This window comes from Strigops habroptila, chromosome 7, assembly GCF_004027225.2.
Source record: "Strigops habroptila isolate Jane chromosome 7, bStrHab1.2.pri, whole genome shotgun sequence".
NCBI classification, from domain to species: Eukaryota; Metazoa; Chordata; class Aves; order Psittaciformes; family Psittacidae; genus Strigops; species Strigops habroptila.
Genome location: NC_044283.2, coordinates 44,321,942 through 44,336,776, shown reverse-complemented (window position 1 = coordinate 44,336,776; position 14,835 = coordinate 44,321,942). Strand labels below are relative to the sequence as shown.

The window sequence follows — 14,835 nt, the reverse complement described above, 5'->3', positions numbered from 1 at the left end:
GAAGTTTTTGATTTCCAAATAATCACCAAATTTTTCTGTGAGTGCACATGATCTATTGGCACAGATAACTGATCTAGCCACATACTGTTGGGCTAGATAGATATCTCATAGATAGGTGTATCTATGAGATAAGGTCTTGATTTGTGCAAGTGTGTTCTCAGTGTGTTGTCTTAGTCTGTATTGGAGACAAAAAGGTTTTGTTTTTATTTTTATATCTTTTTATAACAAGTTACGATAAACAGTTTTGGGGGTTGCATGAGATCTAATTATACTATTGGGTTCTTAACGAGACAGAAAAATGGCATGTTGCATACAGCTAGTAATTACTGGGAGACTCAGAAGATATATTTGAAAAAGATCTAGTGGTAACTGCTTAAAATATTGTAGCTGCTGCAGATTTTGCTTTTAATGTTAGGTTGGGTATATATTCATACAAAGTACATCTAGTTACCATTCTGACTTAACTAGTAGTTGTCTTGCTTATGATGTTGTGCAATCCAAATGGGAGGAAAAATACCATGACTTTCAGGTTTTTTAGTTTGGATCTTGGGTTCTTGTTCTTTTTAAGGGATGATATTGTTGAATATCTAAGAACTACAGGGGCTGAATGTATTGTCTTGAGCTGGGTACTACCCAGCTGAGTTTCACCACCCCTCATGGAACATGGTGGGGGGGAAGAAAAATCATCATTTTGGAAGAAGAGAATACTCTCCACAAATGTCTGCCTATATAGAAGCACAGAGAGAGAAACATCTGCTGCTTGCTGATGTGGTATCATCCTGTTCTTGGATACTTAGCTACCACAAAGACCACAGAATAAAGGAGGGGGGAGTCTAGGCAGGCCCTGTAATGGCTGAATTGTCAGGTTTAGACACCATTTTTTCTCAGGAGCACTGGGAAGTGAATCTTACCTTCTAGCTCTAAGCAAAATTCTTGTTTTCATTCTGGTAATATGGTTCTAAGTTGAGACCCTTCAGCTGTGCGTGAATGGCCCAATCTCTCCTTAAAAGGCAGAAGTTTGTGTGGTTTCCTGCTGGAGAAAACTGTTTGCTGTTGCTTTCTAAAGCATGGAATAAGCTGTTCGTGGTAATCCAGTGCGGTGCAGTGTTTTGAGTATTAACCATCTTTAACTGTGTTCAAGTATGTCTGAAAAAGAGTGTGTGACTTGAAGCATGAAAATGCTTGAATCCAGCAGTCATCATCTGTGCTTATTTGGAAAATGAGAATAATAAAAAACAGATGATTTGCTCTGTCCTTCTGCCCTCTTTTGGGGTGTCGGCCACAAATGAGAAACTCTGGTAACACTTCATGTAAGAGAACTGGAGAGAAGTTAAAACGGCGTTATTTCGCCTTCCATTAGCTCAGAAGAAAATGCTCAGGTCATGTAACTGAGCACTAATTCAGGGAGCTTTGTACTTCTTGGGAAAATAGTATTTGGTGAAAGTCTTTGTCTTCTTTCAGGTATAAATTAACTAAAAGTTAGCTAATGAACCTATGCAACAAAGTTCTATTCAGATAGTATATAAAACAGCTGCATTTAGTAATAATGAATACTGTGTAAATATCCCCAACAATTAACCAAGATATGAAAATATCTCTACTTTAGTTCAAATATTACTTTGTATGTTCTTGGTTCACTCCAGCTCTCTCCAAGGTTTTCACTTCTATCTCCAGCAAACAGCCAGAATCAATATGCACTGTAATATCATCAGATCTGCACTTCCAACACAGAAACTTAATGTGACCTGATATGATTATAGCAATGATAAGAGATCAGCATGCTTCACAGTTGTGCAATTTTTCTAGGATTTATTTTGTCCTAATCCCACTAAGTGTTGTGCAGTATTTGTAGAGAGTTACTGAATGACTGGAAGGCAAAAAGTTCAGTTACACATAACTCCCATTTTGGAATTGATTTAGTTCTCTGGAGATGGTAAGTGAAAGTTATTAAGGATAGATACAAATCTTGTTTGATTTAAAGGTTAATTGTTTAGCAACATAGAAATTGAGTGGTACTCATTTTATTCTTTGAGAAGATCACAGATTCTTAATTATTTTGTAACACCACCTTTTTCTGTCACTTTACTGAAATAGCTACTCTGTTTCACTATCCTTATAAGTGTAGAGTTTCAAATGAACTGTTTCACTGACTGACTTTTCCCAACAATCTGTTAAAGTCCTACTTTGACAGTTTATGCAGCAATCATGGCACACCCACAAGGTCAGCTATAACTCTTTGGAAACACAGCCAGGAACATTTCTTTAAATTGCATTCTAGCAGCTTATGAAGAAACATCATGTCCTCATACCAAATGTTTCAATTAGACAAGACTTTATTTCTGAGGCTCTGGTTGCAAATCATCACAATTTATGTGGCAGAGGTGTGGTGATCCTAAATCTCATTCCAGAACCAGACTTTCTCTCACATTGTTTTAGCTGATTTTTAAACTTCAGATGCAAACCAGTAATGTGAAATATATGAGAGTGAGGGTAGAGAACTCCCTCAAAACCTTATGTAGAAAGGTAGCTGGAAGTGATAACAATGAAATAGTGAACCACAGACACAATTAGATGGGATTGATCAAGATTTCTCTGTTGAACCTGTTTCCTTACTGAAGTCACCTTTGGTATATTAGGAAAAGTATTAGGGCCTGTAGGGTTTTGTATGTATCACCATTTGGACAAGCTCTCTGAGACCTGAGGTACAACCACACTAATTTCTGATTTTTCCTTTTTTTTTTTTTTTTTTTTTTTTTTTTTAATTATTTTCCCTGCAGTGATCACTTGTGGGCTGAGACAAAATGTGTTCTTTAACATCACTGATTGTTTTATTACAAAAAATAAGTTAGGTATTGCTTTCTGCAATCTAATTTGTATCTGTGTATAGCACACTTTTTCTGGTAGAGGACTAGGTCATATGGCTGCCAAAATTCTAAGTGTTTGCTGAGGAAACCCTCAGATCAATATTTTGGGGGAATAAGGGTCAAGGAGTGAGTAGTCAGCATGGGTTTGATTTTATTTTTTCTATAAATAATGTAATTTCTTGATCTGGTTAAAGAAATTAGAATCATAGAATCCTAGAATAGTAAGGGTTGGAAAGGACCTTAAGATCATCTAGTTCCAACCCCCCTGCCATGGGCAGGGACACCTCGCCCTAAACCATGTGGCCCAAGGCTCTGTCCAACCTAGCCTTGAACACCGCCAGGGATGGAGCATCCACAACCTTATGACAAAAAATTTCAGATGTGGAGAATCTTGAGTTCGGTGACTTACTGCTCTCAGATGAAAATGCAGCTTTCTACAGGAGTCTGTAGTAAAACGTGGAACACTGTGTTTGCCTATAGCTACTGCAAACATTTGATTGATGGGATGGGTAGATTGTTCATGCAAACCACAGTATCAGCTGACAGCTGCAGAGAATGACATTGACATTTGTGCAGGGACAGGTAAAAACATTAATGATACCTTGCACTCATACACAAATACCACACTATGCATTAAAAAATTAAAAAAGCTGAAACTCTCCCCAGGTCAAGTCCCAATCTCTGTTAGTACAGCTGTGTCCTTTTACAAGCCAGTCTTTAGTGCTTTGATTGGTCATGTTCGTAAAAGGCAAACACTACTCCCTTTGGAGCCAGTTTCATAATCAATAAACTTCATTACAGGCAATGTTTTCCCTTACTTTGTTCGTTTTATTAACCCTAGATGACTCCTGCAATCTCTCAGGAATCTAATCCCTAACTCTCTTTGGATCACTCCCGTTCCCAGCCCACACCTTTACCCCACATACTTTGGAGATGCTACACAATGCCTCCTAGCAAAAACTTTCAGGAATTCACTTCTCTTTGCACTGTTGAGCAAAGTGCGCACTTAATTATTCATCTGATATACCTGCCAGAACTAATTTTTTTGTTTTATTTTAATGGCTTTGCTTCCTATTCTCTTTTACCACCTGGTCCCATTAGGAACAAAAATAGAACTAATCGTATTTCAAATGTTTGTGAAATCAAAATAGGGCACAGGATTGGGTTTGGAGAATGCAATAAGCATACAGCTGTGAAGGATGTTAGACTTCCAATTGCCTTCCTAACCACCACTTAAAAGCTCTTTGAGATGAGAGGGATATACAGGTTAAACTGATGCAATATAATGGAATACCAATTAACCTTTTTCTTTTATATTCTTTATTTGCATAAATCGATGCAATGGGTCCTTTTACAAGGGCAAGATTAACAGGAGGTGATCCTGTATTAGTATGAAGTTAGATATTTTATTCCTCAAGAGTGCAGTAAACAGAGCATGGTATGTAAGAATTGGCTCAACCTGATATGTCTCTCTCAACCTGATATTTATGAAAGTTCCTTCAAAGGAAAATCCTGATGTAGTTTGACACACAAATGCTGCCAGGAAGAAGTGTATTAAGCAATTTACTTTCCTATTAGAATATATTTATTACTTGCATGGGCCAAAATATTTTCAGAAACATGTTGAAACTCTTGTTCTTTTTCTAACTTGCCTCAAAATCATATCAGTATAATCTTATTCATGGCTTCTTTTATTTAATATTGTTTTTTCAGTTCATTTAAACCAGAAGCTATTACATCTTTTCTGGTGGCGGAGGAGATTTTTATGGTAGAGCACAGCTAAAAGCAGAAACTGAAATGCTTGAATGTGTGCACCAACATGAAACAAATTATTGGCATCTTTTTCTTTTGTACATAGAATATAAATATCGACTCCTGTGAAAGATGAAAATGAAAAATAAGAAAATAAGAAAAAGAAAATGAAAAATCAGATTTCTTTCATTCTAGTTGCTTCCAATCAGGTATAAGCTATTTGTTGTCTGGCAGAGTAGGACAAAAACCAGTGAATGAACCTGAATATTACTGACGATGGCTGAAAGATTGTCGAATTACTACAGACTTATCACAACATTATTCCAGACAAGAGCAAGCAGTTGTTTTATTCAGCACTGCCAAACCGGGCCAAAACCTGTAAACTCTGTCCCTTGACAGCAGATTTTACAGTTTTTGACATAATAGAAGTAGTAATCTGTGACTCTTGTAACGCTTTATATTGTCACAAAAGCAAAATTTAACACTACAGAGAAATCTCCATGCTTTCTCCATATCCTGAAGTACTTGTACCCCTGGACCTGGAAGGATGAGCAGCACAGGATTCTGCCTGCACTGTGCAGTGCCCCCAGGTTATGAATATTTAGTAAGAACCGCACCTATTTCATGCTTTGCTGCTTTCTCAATGAAAAAGGTAAAATTCTACAAGCATAACTATAGCAGTGTGATAAGGAGGAGAATACTATGACCGCAAAGTTCCTACTGTACAATAAGTTCCTAACATTTACTCATAACTTCAAAGCTTCACTCTTGCTTAAAAATATGCATAAGCCTCATCCTGCTCAGCTATTTGCTGATTGTTTCACTGGGCAGGAAAGTGAAGCAATTAAAATATGCCCTTAATGTAGGATTTCATATTTAGGTCATTATTCCAAAAAGTCACTGGTAAATTTTTCTTCAAAGACCAATCTACCCCTCAGCAACTGAAACCAAACAAAAGTCAGTCAAGATCCTGCAGTAAGATGTGCACATTAATCCTGTTCATAAGCTTGTATAAAATATGATTCAGTATGTATGCTCCCATGAAATATATGATTAATCATGTGGAAAGCCTTCACCCTGAAATTTGAACACTGCTGTGTGATGCAGGAAAGAGCATTTTATCTCACTGTGGACTAATGATTTATTTAGAGTTTCGTGAAACATCTGTTCTAGGACAGATGACCATGGCTTGTACAGCCATGGGACATTGGCATTTCTAAGGTCGTGGAAGCAGTTTATATTCCAAAGAAGAATTTGAACTGTTTTGTGAATAGATAACTGGTGCCAGTTTTAGGTAGGTATTCCTCTTTCGTAATGGAGCCCCATGGGAGAGCTTGGGCTTTTGAAAAGGAGGAGAAAACAAAAGTGAGGAGGTTGGGAAGGAGAAGTATTTGTGCCCAAACTGGGATTCTGCTTGCTGATAGCAAAGTTGAAGACAAAGATCTTGCAATAGAGGTGTTTGAAGTACATGATTGAAAAATATCATAGCAGTTTTAGAGATCAGTACCACAATGTGAGAGAAGCCCCTGGGATATGAGCCAAAAATGTTAGCATGATTTTTTTTTTTTTAATACCCTTGCTTTATCTGCCTTTGTAATATATTGTGTATGTTTGGGATTGATAATGCTTAGTTTATTCTTTGCCCAAGCCTTTTATGTAAGGTCTCTTCAGAGCAAGTGTAGCGCACACAATTCTATTCTACTGCACGAGACAATAAAAAACTGGGACAGTTGGATAACTTTTATAGAGATCTGAGAAAATTGTTTTTGCTGTCTAGAAGAGACTCCATTGTGAAGCTGAATGTACAGGTATGGATGTTCATAAATACATCTGTTTATGAGATATTTGTGGTGAGCAGAAATACCCTTGGCATAAAACAAGCCAATGGGGAGAGCAGCAAAATAGTTTTCACATCTGATTTTCAAAACCATTTTGGGAGGGGGAAGAGGGGGAGTGGCAGGGAGATTGTTTGCTTGGGTTTTGTTTGTTTCTTTTCAACTTCAGTTTGATACCACAAATGCAAAATACCGCTTTAGCCAGACTATTATTTTTCTAGACTCTTCCCTTACAGCTAATCCAGAAGTGTACACTCCAGAAGGGACAATTAGAGTTTGTTTCTTGGCACAAGCTTTGGATTGTCATGCAAGCCTCCTAGAGGCTGCAGCTGACCACTTCTGTAAGATTTATACCACTTCTAGGCTGCATTTATTAAGGTCCAACAGGAGTAAGAGAACTGCAAGCTGCTTCTATAATATGTATCTCCTCTAGACCACTTTGACAACCTGAATTTCAACATTGTCTTTATAGCTCACCATTATAATTGGGTGCTTTGTCCTTCAAAGTGAGATGTCAAACACTCTAGTTTTAATGTTATAGCACTTCTGATTGTCCTGCTTATCAGTAGCTTGTTCTATTTCAGCTGAGAGAGGAAGAAACAACTTTGAACAGCCGTGTTTGCTACTCCTATTGTATTAAATTAGTCCTGTTTTGAGGATTTTTAATTGTCGTCATCACTGGTGACACTAGAAATACAAACAAGTTCTCTGGGAAAGCTGATGAATGAGTTGTGACTACAGAAGTTTATTAGTTTGGGTTTTTATTTAGTTCTATGTGCCTTAAGCTAAACTGATTGTATGTGTCTGTAATAGCACAAAATCACAAAATATTTTTTGTTTGAGTTTGCTATGAATAGCAAGTGTTTGTACTACCAGAAAATTGTATTAAGAGCTCTATGCAGTCTGAATCGCTGGTAAACTGTCAGACTGAATATCCAAAATGTATTACAAAACTAAAAATGGATCTACATATTGGAATTTTACACACCTGTATCTCATCTCTCTCAGTTCGCCCTTCCCGTGTAACTATCATTATATATAATAATTGCTGAGAATTATATATAATATAGATAATATAAATTATATATAATATATATTATTATATATACATAATATATAATATAAATTATATATAATATATATATAATAAAAGCTGAGAATGTGCCATCCACCCTCTGCCTTCTCTGCATGTATGTTACATTTCAATTTTCCCTTGACTGCCAGAGTCATCTCTGTTGTCAGTATGAGCAGTGCATTAATTTCTCCCTTTAGAGCAATTATTACACCACTCCTGCAGTAAAAGTGGGAGGATATGAGTCTATGCATCCATTAGGACCTGGGCCTCCAAGATTTTTATCAACATAAGCTAGCAGAAGGTATATTTCTGTGATAGGGCAGAGCAGCAGGAGCTGCTAAAATAGTTAAAAGAAGTTATGTACTCCTACCAGTGTGAGCTGTGAGAGGCAAGCCAATAAAAAGTTGAGCCCTGGCTCTGAATGCAGAAGATATGCACCTGACAGAGGAATTTCTGCCAGCAGCACAATTTGGTTTTCCTATGTAGTCAGGAAGTTCAAGCAGCTGCATTATGATTACCTTGAGTACACACAGAGTCTAAGGTAGCGGCTACTGTTGGTTCTTTCTTTCAGGTGTGTCCAAGTAGGAAAAGTCAGTATTTGGGCCTCTGTGTAGCCAAGTTGTAGATTTGCCCTGACTTACTTTACTGTACATTTTCTGCTTTTAGGATAAATGCTGAATCCCACAGCAATGTACATACTTTTAAAAATACTTGCATAATAAGGTTGGTACTCACTAACTCGCCTTTTGTAGGCCTATGACCTATGCAGGACAGTATCTAATATTGATTTCCCTCTTGATTTTTCTAGTGGTTTCTGCAGCTGCCAGCCCACTCTGTCCTGACAAATCCAGAGCTGTTGAACTTTATAGATTCAACTGCATCAAAGGAGTTCTCGCTGTGCCAAGTTGTGTAAGACACAATTTTATATATAAAGTATTTAAAAAAAAAATTATATCATTCTTTTTTCTCTTTATTATTAATTTTATCTGGTTTTATCGAGGATTAGCATAATATGGGCCTGGAAAGTATTGAATGCTGCCTACTGTTAGTTTTGAAAAGATTCCTTCTCAGGAGAATGCCTTAGAATTTCTCCACAGCTTATAAAACCTACATAAATCATACATTTTGTTTGGCAATCTTTTATTTTAACTGAAGGCAAGTAAAATAAAGATAACTTATATTAAAAAAAATTAAAAAAAGAAAATGGTGGTCTGATGGGGTTTAATGGAGAAAGCAGGCTAATAAAGCTTGCTTTGGATCAGCTAAAATAGATTTCCTGACTGTTTCGAAGCAGTTGTCTACTTGCGTTCCTGTTTGAGAATTTTTGCCTTGTTCCAGATTGGGTATTGCATATTCATAGGACTATTTTAAAAGCAAGCTGATTTAGAAATTCTTGCATTGAAAAAACAGTCATAATTGGTTCCTTTCTTCCTCAGTTCCCAGCTATTTTTTAACTTTTTTCAACTCTTAGATGGCTAAGCTGCCAAAAGTATGCCCATTACACATCCTGATTCTGGGTTTTGACGGTGTCCTGGGTTCAACCATAGCAGTTATTTTTTTCCTTCTTAGTAGCTGGTGCGGTGCTGTTTTGGCAGATTTTAGGCTTTGAAAATTCTGCATGTGTCAACCCAGTCTAATTTGTGAGTTAATTGTACGAATGAAGAGAAATGGGGTGCATGGAGTAAAATCCTTTTATCTTTTGCAAGAACATTTCATGTGTAAAAGCAATATGTGACTATATATACTTGTGGCCTAGAAACGAAGACACATCTTTTATTTGGGCTTATGCTAGATGTTTAGTGCTTAAGCACGTTAGTATTTACACCAGATTTTGACTTGTATTCTTTCCCATCTCGCAATTTTCTTCTTCAAGGCACGCTTTGGGCATCAGTTACATTTCAGGGTAAGAGTATTCCTTTCTTGAAAGCATTGCTTTCATAGTTATGCTCTGCAGTGAAGCTATTAAAAGAAATAAAAAGACAAAACTCATGGGAAACAATTTGAGACAAACAGATGAGTGTTAAAAAAAATTGTCTGCCCATCTCTTTGGGGTAACCCTAAACTATTCTTCAGATTAGGAAGACAACTTTAGAACAGCGTCTAAAATAATTTTGTTATCGAAAGAGCATTTTAAGCACAGTGTGTAACTAAGTGTTTCGGTAAAATCTTACTTTGAATGCTTGAGGTCACTGGAAATAAATGTTTATATTTCTGCTGAAACAAAGTGAAATACACAAACAGCTAAGTGTTGCATCTTCCCGTGTTATTACACCACCGCAGAAAGTAGAGCTAACAGTATCAGAACAAACAGAGAAAAACTCATAGGGTTTTATTTCTTAGATGGAAGAGAATCAGCAGAAACAAACTGTGTTTCTGGTAGAAGAAGAGGATGAAGCAGTGCTAGCCTGAGGCTGGCAAAGAACGAAGGAGCACAGGGGTGGTGGCTGTAAGAAACGTTTTCTGCTTTTTAAATAGGCTTAAAACTGGGGTTATCTGGGGAGATACTGCACTAGAATTATTCATCTTCACTCATTATTCATCATTAGAAAAGTTAAACCTTTTGCCTTGGAGGAGATCTGACCAGCTGGGTGGTTAAGTTTCTAGAAAACCTGGAAAAGGCTTAGAGACAAGCTGTTCCAATCAATCCAGCTAAAAAGCTCCCCTCACTTCTTGGAGAGAAGGAAAATATTTCTATGGTGAAAAAAAATTAAGCTTGAAAGTTTTGGATTCCAATTTTGTAGAAATGTGGAAGTAGCTCAGATTTTATGTTCGGGTATAAACATTCTGATTTTGCTGCAATTATATTCTCTCAATATACATGGTTTTGTATAAAATGACAATTTTTAGACTCCACAGTTCAATCTCATATGTGCATAATTGTGTCAACAGGGTATGGCAAATAGTTGGATACGTCCAAGTATTTGATCTAGCTATTGATCTATGCTTACTTTAGTTTGATAACTCAATGCTGGTAAAAGTGAGAAAGCTCTACCGGTAGTATAGTTAAGTACTGCACTGAAATCCATAGGAGCCATACTGCTGCAGCATTAAATAAGGGTCACATCCCAAAGGAACAACACTTGATATACTAACTTGATAGCTCATCCTTCATCCTGAAGGTGCTGGAGCGTATTTTATAGGCAGTCTAAAGAATTGCTCTGTAAGCGTTTATGGGATGCAGGATTTTTCTGCTTAAAGTAGCCTGCAGGGCCGAGGTCATATACACGAAGAAAATATATTAATGTCAGGTCTTGTGGTCATCAGGCACATTAAGAAAGAAATGCCAACGTAAAGGTGGGGTGAGGGGAGAGGAACAAGGTTTTACTACAACAACATCAGCAACAAAAAAATCTAACTTGGTAAATCTGTTCTCTGCAGTGAGAATCCAGATCTCTATGGAATAGGGAATTGAGCCAAGGCTTATTTATGTTCCAGGTAGTGTCTTAAGTTCCAGGCTGTATACAGTCTTTGTTACCTGTCTTTTTGAGGAGGCTATAGCCAGCTTTGATACATCTGGGTACAAGGAATATCCCCAGGCAGAGGAACACTTCACTTGTGAATCTCACCCGAGCCTTCACAGATGTGGCCTGAAGGAGGTTCAAGGTAGCCTGAACTGTGGGGCACAAGCAGTACCTGATCAGCTCCTCTGTAGTTAGATGGCATTTTGGAAGTGCCCTGGTCTTCCTGAAGGTCTATGATGCCTGCATGGTAGAATCAGATCCCATGAGACAGAAATAGGTGCCTATTATCTGCTGAGGACCTGAGCCTTGACATCTATGTAAGAATAATGTTTGTGGCAGGAAAAACTATATGTGCAGTCTGATACAGATCGAGTGGTAAAATACATTGAAGGCTTCTGACAGGCCTGTTAGGGTATGTTCATTGCATGCTTCAATTCTATTGGAAAATGTTAATGTATCTTGTCAAGATGTGCACCTATATTTTGGTCTCTGTCTCTTTTGAAGTTTTGAATTATTCATGTTACTACAATCTGGATTTCGACTGATGTTACCTGGCAAGCAAATAATTCCCAAAGGTGAACTGCAAGGGTGGATGAATACTGAAAGACTGAACCTATATAATGTGAAGTCTTTGGAAAGTGACTGGCACAGGAAAATTCAAACCTAGTTCTTGACCTAAATTGAGACCTCTTTCTCTGGAAGCTGATGGGGGACTGCTGCCATGTTCTCTATTGCTAAATTTGAGAATTACCAGTGTGAGTGAAAATAAGGGTTTCAATGATCTTTAGTTAAGATATCTGTATACCTCAGGACAATAGAGTTCAATTAGTATTTCTAATATGGGATATGTTATGTTGTGTTTTGAACTGCTCTGATTAGGTAGTCTGGTTTTCACAGTACAGAGAAATCTGTACTGTGTATCTTGGTGTAGGTTCCTGGCACAAGAGCTTTGAGGGACACAATGTGCTTCATGACTTAGAAACAGTAAGTATTAGGTCACTTCTAGAGTGGATGGGCCATATTTGATGGTCTTTGGAGTCACTGTAATAGGAAGCCTGTTTCTGGAGAGGAATGTGAGATATGGAAGAATGGGGCAGGCAGATCAGCCTCTTGGAAATGAAATCTGAGCAGTGAAGGGAGAACAATTGACATCATCATTGCACTTTGAAAAATCCAACAAGCTTAGAGTCTATTGTATAAAAGCTTCCAGGATTATGGTAAAAATGCATTGCCCCTCACCTGACATCTCACTAAAGGCTAAAAATGTCTTTAATCCCTGAAGAATGATTGGCAATATCAGCTCATGTCTCTCCTCTTTTAGCCCTGGAGGAGTATTCCAAAATGCTGTGTATTGACCTGCTAAAGCAGCAACTGAAAGGGGTGGGAAAGGGTTACCCTTTGGAGAGGAAGTTTTGGATGGATTTGAGCGTGCTACATAATATCTTTGCATGTGCAGCATGACACATTCTAAAGGGAATATGGTCGCTGTAGAAGAATATTTTTTACATATCTTCATAATTTACTGTAAGATTCTGATCTTTTATCAGCAATGATAACCCTGGTAGTGCTCAAGATTCTGAGCATGAGCAAGGAAAATTGATTTACCAGACATTTTGAAAACAGGAGAAAATGATGGTTATGATGCATATTGCTGCAGTACAAGTTTTCATGGATCCTTCAAAAACCCAAACACAGAACATTTCTTTGGTATCTCTAATGTTAAAAGATTTAAAGAAAGATTAAAATTCATGGATTGCAGTACTACTGCATGGTTAGCTCTGAGTATAAACTACAACTTCCCGAAACCAGTACACAAAACCAGAGGTTTTGATCTTATGCCTTTAAGCCTTGTATCAGAATAGGAGCTGGCAAAGTCACTTTTTTCAAGTCTAACTTGACATCTTCATTAGGAAAGTCTGCTCTATTCGTATTCTGAGTAAATCATGGTTATATCATATACTACCCCAGTGTCTATTTTTGTCAGTTCAGTAATATATACTGAATACTGACATAAATATGAAAGGATGAGGATCTGCAAGGTAGAGAGAGACCTATGAGGTAGGCTTTTTTTCTGTCTTGTTGCATATGCCAGACCATTTCCTACAATCTGCACAATTACATTTTTCTTGAAAGGATGTAGTAGAAAAAAATGTCTAAATCTATGCTTAAATTTACGATTGCATAAGTTATAGATATCAAATGTGTTTCTATTAGCAGTAGCCAGTTCTTGCTCATGTTGCCAAGCCTAAGCTCTGTCAGTTTGCTCATGCCCCTGCTTTCTTCCCTGGAGACTAGCTATCTGTCCAGTCCTGCTCAAGACAGATTTCGTATTGAAGCTGCAACTTTAACCACTTCCACTGCAGCTGGACATAGCAGGGAGTGGGTTTTTCTTGAATCTTGGTGCTTTCCATTCTGTATAGTGCGCTTTGCATCTGGAGTGGATCAGAAAAGCTGTAGTACTTGGCTGCTGGATGTGTAGCCAAAAGGAAAGGAATTTGCTAGTAATAGTGCCTGCAGTCTCTTAATCGGAGAGAAAAAATGGATAAAAAAGAATCCAGGAAGGTAAATGATTATGAAGCTTGTTAATGCGTAGGAAATAAATGCAAAATAAATGGAAGCACAGAGGGAAAAGCCTTATAAGGAGAGTTCATTTGAGAAGCATCATACCTTTAGCTGCTCACAGAAATGAGAATAAATTTGTGTAGAGTACAAAAACTGCACTAGACTTCTGCACTTTTCAGTTGCGGCTGAATTGCGAAGTGTGTCTGCTTAATATGGTTCAATCGTGGTGACGTAATACTTACTGTTTCTGAGTCATGAAGCACATTGCAGATCTGTAGAGGAACAGTTATTTAGCAAAAAGAACTATGTAGATAACACAGGTTTAGGAAGGTGTTTTATTCTGGCTTAAACCATGACACCTACTCTTAATATATGGGTGATTATCAGATAAAAGATTTTTTAACCAGAAATGTTAGAGATTGTGCTACTTTCTTCTATTTAAAAATAACAGAATAACCTGTTGCTATGTAACATCATGCAACTAAATTAAAAGTTGGAAAAAATAATTAATACAAAAAACGTGACTAAGTATGCTGCGTCTGAGGTCTGTCCTGAGTCACTTTAGCTGACTCTGCTAAAAGACAAATTTAACAGTAGAATCGATTATTTACTGCACATTTGGGCAACATACAGTGATTGATTGTAAAAATACCTTTTGATAATGAGTTTTATGTCACTTGATGTAGTTGTGTCTGTATTTTAATATCCCCTGTGCTTTTGGACACCCTGGATGTACCAAAGTAATAATGACAAATCAGGTTATTCAACTGTTAAGTTCTCCTTCTGATCCCTGCCTCTCCATTATGGTTTACTTTATCACTATACTTCTAATTTAAGGTCTCACATTTGTTTAGAGCGGAGTAAGGTCAGAGAAATATTGCTGTCTTAAATTATATAGCCCAGAGGTATGGAAAATAAGCGTAGCATAAAGCAGGATCTAAAGTGCACAACCACTACTGCTAATTGTTTCTATATAAATAGCAGAAGATGAGCATGGGTTAATGGAGACATTATAAGGTAACTGTGAGGACAGCTGCTTAATTGCTGCTTATGTTGAAGTATGTTGAAGATTTTACGGTAAAGAAACATTTGAAAATGTACAGCGTGGTGTTTTTTTTTTTTTTTTTTTTTTTTTATCTCCAGGTAAGAGGAGAAAGGAGAATACCATCTAAATAAAATAGTCCCACCATATGTGTAAAAGAAAGAGAGAAAAGGGGCTTTTTATAGTTTCTCATTTTAAAGCGTTATTACAGATTATACTACCAGGTCTTTTGTACTGACTGTGT

The 14,835-nt window shown here is 37.2% G+C and overlaps 1 long non-coding RNA gene across 2 annotated transcripts in view; it reads left to right on the top strand.

Annotated features, from left to right (window-relative positions):
• Positions 1-14,835, top strand: part of LOC115610404 — a 201,952-nt gene that overhangs the window by 161,985 nt on the left and 25,132 nt on the right. For both annotated transcript variants that reach the window (XR_003992209.1, XR_003992208.1), the window contains exon 3: positions 8,335-8,435. This is a non-coding gene — a long non-coding RNA (uncharacterized LOC115610404). The remainder of the gene's footprint in view (positions 1-8,334; positions 8,436-14,835) is intronic.